The following is a 7,729-nucleotide window of genomic DNA, read 5'->3' as shown; positions in this document are numbered from 1 at the left end:
AGGGGGTACGCATCTGCCACCGATATCTTATTCAATTTCCGGAAATCGACACAAAATCTCAAGTTGCCATCCTTTTTCTTAACCAAGACCACAGGAGCGCCCCATGGGCTGTTAGATGGCGATATAATGTCCGCAGCCAACATGTCTTCCACCGCCCCCCGAACGTGTTCTCGCTCCGCTGGACTCATCCGATGCGAATTTAACCGAATAGGGGCAGCGTCGCCCGTCTCAATGTGATGGGAAAGCAACGATGTGCGTCCCAAATCCAAATCGTCGGAGCTGAATACATCCGAATACGTCAGCAACAATTTACGCAGCGCATCACGTTGCCCCACGGACAGGGAAGAATTTTCGTCACATAAGGTAGCGATCCAACGATTATCCGAACCCCTTGGCTCGGAAACACCAGCGACCACTCCTCGGCGATGCGGACAATCGTGCGTCGCAAACGCCGTAGTGGCATGTGCCACAACCGTACCGGCCGGAACACGGATGTTTTCCACCCCCGCATTAAGCACCTGTAAAACCGGTAATTGATCCGGCCGGACGATGGTCTGTGCCCCAACTAACGCCAATCCCGTTGTTATCGTGGCGGATGGTGACAACAAGACCCCTAATGCTCCTAGCCGATTGGGCAGGGGCTTCCGATACCGCAAGGGTATAAGCATCTGTGAACCAGGTGGGATGTCCACAGATGCGACGGACAGCGCCTGCACCTGTACGGCCGAAGCAGGTCGCCCCCAGGGCGACGGCAGAAACGAGATTCGACGGCCCCCCGGCAATTCAATACAATTCTCATTGATTTTAATCAAAATGGGCATCTTAGCCAAAAAATCCGTGCCTAGTAAGCAAGGAACCGCCAAAGATCTCGATATTAACACAACGCCCGAAGCCGACACATCCCCTATAGATATCTTAGCATCCACCTGGCCCACAATCCCCATACTACCCCCGTTTGCAGCGACGCAAGACCCATAAACCGGACGCACAGCCCCCGGCGGAATGCCCAACAGATGGAAAATGACATCCGATATAATAGTCGCAGACGCTCCCGAGTCGACCAAAATGCGCACGTCCACACCTTGTATGGACCCCGGTACAGTGGACGAACCCGTAGCGGCCGCGACAACTCTCCGTGCCAATTTGCGCCACTGCGTAACTGAATGACAAGGCCCCGTCGATGGCCTTTCTTTAACAACAACAATAGGATCGCGCAACACAGGTGGTGGGTGAGGTGTAAAGCCTTGCCGAGTGTCTGGTGCGTGCCGACATGCCTGTTTCGGAGGTTCCTTGGTCGGCTTGTCCGGTGTTGTGGGCTCCTGCTGCGGCGGACCCGGGAAGCGGGCCCAGCAATCTTTGGCGTAATGGCCCCTACGGCCGCAGCGGAAGCAATCGGCCTCGTTGCGCCGAAGCGCAGGTCCTGCATCCCGGCGGCCCCGTCCCGATGGCGTAGCGCGCGGCCCCGGCCTTCCACGTCCCGGCCATGGAGAGGAGGCAGCCGTCAGCTCCTGTGGACCCCGCTCATCCGGCACATAGATCGCCCTTGTGGGGTCCCACCCCATCGCGCCTCTTTCCTTGACGGGCCCACCCGTCCATGCGCCACTTGCTTCCAGCGACGGAGATTAAACTGCGCGTCCAGACACTTTGCTGCCGCCCGGGACGTGAGCTTCTCATGCCCACACACAGGCATGGGGATCCCCAGATCCCGAGACAGCTCCAGCATTTTTCCCAATATGAGGGGCTCGAGCAGATTCTGTGGCGTGTCAGGATATGCTGCCATGGCCAGCTCCAACACCGCACCCCTGAACGCCACGGGCGATTCTTCGGGTGCTCGTTGTCGTTGAGCGAATCGCCGATGCGCGTCGTCAGGTGGCTCATAGGCGTCGGCCATTTCCTCAAAAACTCCACATAAAGTCTTCTTCTTATCGGCCGTTATGGAACGGAAAAATCGCACAGATTCGTCGTCCAGTAGAGTCGGCAACACTTCCAAGGCCTCCGCATCTGTCCATCTTGCTGAACGAACCGCCGCCAAAAATCGGCAGGCGAAAGCGCTCCAATCGCCCCCGATAGAGAATTCCTTAACTGTAGTAAGGTGGCGACTCCGACTCCTCTTCACGCCGTCTTCCAATGATGGTTGTTGTGGAGGTAAATTCAAAATGGCGTCGGCCCGCGGCGTGGCCAAGATGGCGGTTTGGCGCCGCGGAGCGCGCAAGATGGCGTCTTCTTGCCGCGTGGCCAATGGCGGCGGCAGGGCAGGCAACGTGGCGGCCCGTGGAGCACCTTCTCGTTCCATCGTCGTCCTTGGCGTAACGAGGTGACACAGATGCGCCAGGACGTCCTTGAGTGTCTCCAGTTGTTCTGCCACCTGTTGCCATCTTTGCTCAGCGTCCGATGTTGTTGACGGACCCGCCATCGCGCCGACATCTTCCACGCCCGTCCCCGTGCTCGCCTCAGCAGGGCTCTCCTCCACCACCCCAGCAAAATCCGTGGTCGGAGGGAATTCGTCGTCGTCGGACGAAGAAGCCGATGCTGGCGCCGGGGGAATTTTCTTCCTTACTTGCTTAGACATGCCGTTTCACTTCTGACCCCAGTGTAATAAAAGACTTGACCACGATATCTGGCTCAGTGTCCTTTATTCGGTCCGTACTGCGTCCCCACACGGCTGTCTCTCTTATTCTCTCTGTGCTGGTTCCGATGTCACTCCAGTCCACATCAGCAGCCCCGCTGCTGTTCTTGTCGCTCTTGCAGCCCCACAGCAGCTCCGCTGCTGTACTCTCACACAGCTCCCTTGGCTGTTCCTGCTGCAGCTCTGACGGCCTCGTGCTGTCTCGCCTTCTCGTCGCTCCTGCGACTCCTGGCAGCCACCCCGCTGCTCCTCACACACAGCCTTACTGCCTATCTCTATCTGCAGCTTACACCTCCCAGTAGCTCCCTACTGTTCCCAGGGTTGGCTCCCGCTTCTGACGGTGCCCCCTCGGCTCGTACGCCCGCGTGGCCCCACACCTTTCCATTCACACCCCGACTGCCTTCTCCTTCCGGTTTACCCGCTTAAGGACCCCCTACCTTTCACCCACGTCACCTGGCTCCGCCTCCTCGTGACGTCACATCCGGAAGGTCGCTTTCGCCCGCATTACACCCACATCGACCGACACATATAGACTCACACACAAACACACATCGACTCACACACGCACATAAAGCCACAAACATATAGACTGACACACACATGGACTTACACACACATACACACATGTATGTGCACACACAACAACCACCATTCACCACTAAGTGGCATTGACGTCACCACGACGCTTGTGCCAGGCTATGTGCACCTTGAGGCCACGTGAAGTGTCGAACGCCCGCTGCCAGGAGGTCAAGTGGCAGACGCAGGTGCCACGGGTCGACTGACTGAGATTTTTGGCTGATGCACAACCTGTTCCCCCTACTATGGCAACTTGCTGTGCTTTAGCCACCGGGTGCTCCGCTCGTTGTTCTGAGCATCGATCCTCCGCCCTCCATTGTTGTGAGAAGGCGACTGCCTCCAACTGGCCAATAGCGTCCTTCATGAGCCTCCTCCAGAGGACGATCTTGACACTGCTGGTACCAGTCATCGACAAGTCCACTGAGCTCCACAACCTCCTGTAGCACATCACTCCATCTCTTCTCTAGGCTGTGCCGCGCCCGTTTAGCCCCCTTGATCTGGCAGAACAAAATATATTTAGGCATGCGGTGGCTAGCCATGCGGGCTACATGGCGCAGCCAACACAATATTGCCTGCCGTAGGAGGTCACCAATGTGACTTTGTCCAAATCTTTCGAGGATTTGTGAGCTCCAAACACAATCAAGCCTGGTTAAACCAAGGATGGATCGCTGGCAGGCCTGCCGAAATGTTTCTAACCGGCGAAGATGCTCCATTAGGGGAGTCCACACTTCGCAAGCGTAGAGAAGGGAGGGAATTACTGTGGCCGAGAAGAACTGGAGCTTCATGCGGGGCGAGAGACCAGGTAGCTTCCGTACAGCGTTACGCAGCCGATGAAAAGATAATGGCGCTCGACTGATTCGGAGTGAGACCTGTGCTGTTCAACCGGAGCCGGTTATGAGCACGCTGGCCAGGTATGGGAAACTCTCCACTCTCTCCACTAGGCCTCGGCAAGGTAAGGTACAAGTTAAAAGGTAAAAACAACGAGCCTATGTGGGGGTCGCTGGCCCCCGAGATCCCTCCCTCGATAACGCTAATGGCCGGGCTAACATCATTACTCGCCCCCCCGCTGCTAGGCGAACCGCTGCTGGGTTCCTCACCCATGGGGTGGGAGCCTTCGCTCGAGGATTCCCCTCCACCGCGGGTCCGCGTAGTAGGCATGGTTAATTACCGAGTAGTATTACGCCCCCTTCACACTACCACGATACCTCCCTTTCCTAATCGCGCACCTGTATCCTACACGTAGCGAACGTACGCCCACACCCACACACAGCTCCGCTCGCGCTCACTCGCTACGTGTATACACAGTACCGCACACTCCAAACGCAACCCCTTCCCTTGCGCCGCTCTGTGCAGCGCTCCCACGTGGCGAACCACTGTGTACACAGCACCACACGCGTTCACACTTCTCAACGAGATCACACGAGGCCACGATCAGCTATTAATGATTTATTTTTGGCTACTTGGGAATTGATGTTAAATCAGTATGAATCGACGAGGCTGGCCTCTTCAACTACCCCTGGACCTATTTCCTATTTATCGGCTTATGATACTAATTCACCTTCTTACTCATGGTTCGAAGTATCCGGTGTCCCGTGGATTCTCCTCGCTGCTCGTCTGGGCACGTCGCACGGACGTCCGGAGGGCAGAGCTGGGAGCCGCCTTGATCGCTGGCTTCTTGGAGTCAGATCCCTCTACCTTGCTACCATCCCTTTTATCCTCTCTCCCGGACTCCCCGAACACTCTTCGCTCCCTCCCCCATTCATGCGCGGCGCATATGCTAATCAATCCCTTTCTCATGCATGGTGCCTTGGTTATGCATATTATGCGGCGGCGTCCATCACAAAGGCATGCCGTGGGAAGTTATGCGTGGAGCCTCCCCTTACCCTATCAATTGCGCATGATGCACCCGAGTCGCCTCTTTGATTATTTGTAATTCCAGCTTTACCCTTTAATTTCCCTAATAATGGCACCTACGCGCTCGAGCCTCTTTTGGCATGTTAAATTATGCCGTGCCGTCCCTCCTCTGCCTGTCTCGTCGACACGTGCGTGGGTGTGGGGGGTGCGTTTCAACTGCAGTGGCCGTGGGTGTGGGGGGTGCGTTTCAACTGCAGTAGCCCCTCACCGCGACCTTGCAATCTTAATGCCGGTCGCAGCACCGCGAAGTAGCATCGGGGGAGGTCGTCCAATTCCCTGGTCACCGGAAACCGTGAAAGTTAGCCCGATAAGGGCTTCTCGGATTAAAACCGAAGCTCTATGGGGGGGGGGGGGGGGGGGGGGAAATGCGTGCGGGTGTGTTTATGTGAGGTGAGGTGAGGGGGAAGCGGGGCTGGCTCCGTCGCTTGGTGGTGGCGAGGTCGTAGATGGGGCGCCCGCCGAGCGGCTTCGTGGCGGCGGCATCATACCTATCTTTACCCTACCTTTTACCTTACCACAATACACTCTACCCTACCTTTTACCCTTTAGCAGGTGAGGTAAAAGGTAAAAAGCAAGGGGTCTACCTTTTACCCTACCTTTGACCCTTACCCCATACAAATTACCCGATTACAGGGTAATTACTAGGGAACTACACATGAACACGGTTTATAACGGTAAATGCTAGGTAGAGTGCTTAATGCATATAGAATACTCTCGATGATTCCAATTTTACACGCTTGTTGTTGTCGTTGTAGTCGTTGTTGTTGTCGTTGTCGTCGTCGTTGTCGTCGTTGTTGTATCCTCAAATCTTGTAACTAAATTTTTACCCACTTCCTAATGTGATATCGACTGCAAACTTGGTATACTTAAGTCATACTGATGACAACACTATGTTCTATCATAAAAAATAGAAAACATTTTAAAACATTACTTGTTTATATGTTATGTTTCGGCTTGGGTCTAATTGTCCACAGTCAACTGACGTTGGCTGTAATTGGCCACGGTCCCTTACGTTATGGCAAGCTTCGGGGCCACTTCCTGGAGTCGTGGAGTTCTTCCATTACTAGTACGGTACATTTCATAAAAGCGTGTTTTAAAAAAAGTAAAAAAAAAATATTACTTATTAAATGGAGGCCACGGACTGCGCCACGGAGCTTTTAGTGGTAAACAAGGTACCGTATTTACCGGGTAATACTTTACCCTACCGGATAATTCTTCAGAGCCTACCCATTACCTTACCCATTGGCATGTCGTCACCTTTACCCTTTACCTTTACCCTTTTACCCGGTAAAAAGGGTAAATTACCTTACCTTGCCGAGGCCTACTCTCCACAACTGCCCCATCACCGATTGGGATTAAGGGGGTGGAGTGCCCGATGGTACAAAATACCCAGGCAGGTGCTTCGTTTTGGTGGGGCTGATGGTAAGGCCCCACCTGTTAGTGGTACACTCCAGTTTCAGCAGCAGTGCCTCCAACTCTTCCTCTGAGTGAGCTGCAATTACCAGGTCGTCGGCATACATAACGTGGTTGACCAATAGGGAGCCATCCCTTGACCGCACCCGGGCATCGATCAGCCTCCCATTGTATCTGTACCAGATGGAAATTCCTCCGGTACAGTTACTGAAGGCTTCACGAACTACGTGGTCGAAATAAATGTGAAATAATGTTGGAGCCAGAGGACATCCCTGTCGCACCCAAAGGTGTACAGGGAATGGCTCAGACTCCCAGCCACGTAGTTTTACCAGGGTCAAGGCCTGCTCACCATCATGAAGGTCCGAAAGCACGAAAGACAACCCAGAGCCCAGGCCTACTGATGGTATCATAGGCCTTGACCAGGTCAATAAAGCAGAGTTGTAGGTCTTGTGGGAATTCCCTACACCTCTGCTGTAGCAGACGGACAGAAAATATGGCATCTGTGCAGGACCGCCCTTTCCTGAAACCGCATTGGGGCTCCGCAAGCCTCTCCTCAGCGTGACTCGCAAGGCGATGTTGAATAATCCTTGCCAGGACCTTTCCCGGCACACTGAAGAGTGAGATGCCCCTGTAGTTGTTACAGTCTGTGCGGTCCCCCTTCCTAAAGTGGGGGACCACCAGGGCATCCTTCCAATCCTGCAGAACCCGTCCAGTGGCCCAGACTGATGTTATGATGTCATGTAGGGGAGTCTGCGCACAAACGCCACCCTCCCTCAGCATTTGGCTTTGGAGATCATCTCTGCCCTGTGCCTTTTCTGGTCTCAGATTCTGAATCATCTTCAGTACTTCCTCAACGTATGGCACCTCAGCCAGCCACTCACAGGGGGTGATTTCCTCCTCCAATATTTGAGACACGCAGCCTCAGCAGGGTCATCCCCACTTTGTCCCATGACGTTTTCCAGGCTGAGGGATTCCCCCTCCCCCAGGACCTCACAGAAATGCTCAGCAAATCTGCAAACCTGTTCCTGGGGGTCGGAGATTGGATCACCGTTCTTTCCCCTAATGATGGTAATAGGTGTGGTGCTGCAGGTTACTTTTTTGATAGAGTTAAATAGGGATTTGTGATCGCGGGCCATGGAGGCAGACTCCATCTCCTCAGCAACCCGCGACCACTACCTATCCTTGCAGCACCTCACGGCT

Source organism: Lampetra fluviatilis, chromosome 69 (genome assembly GCF_964198595.1).
Source record: "Lampetra fluviatilis chromosome 69, kcLamFluv1.1, whole genome shotgun sequence".
Taxonomy (NCBI): Eukaryota; Metazoa; Chordata; class Hyperoartia; order Petromyzontiformes; family Petromyzontidae; genus Lampetra; species Lampetra fluviatilis.
This window is presented reverse-complemented; position numbering follows the sequence as displayed.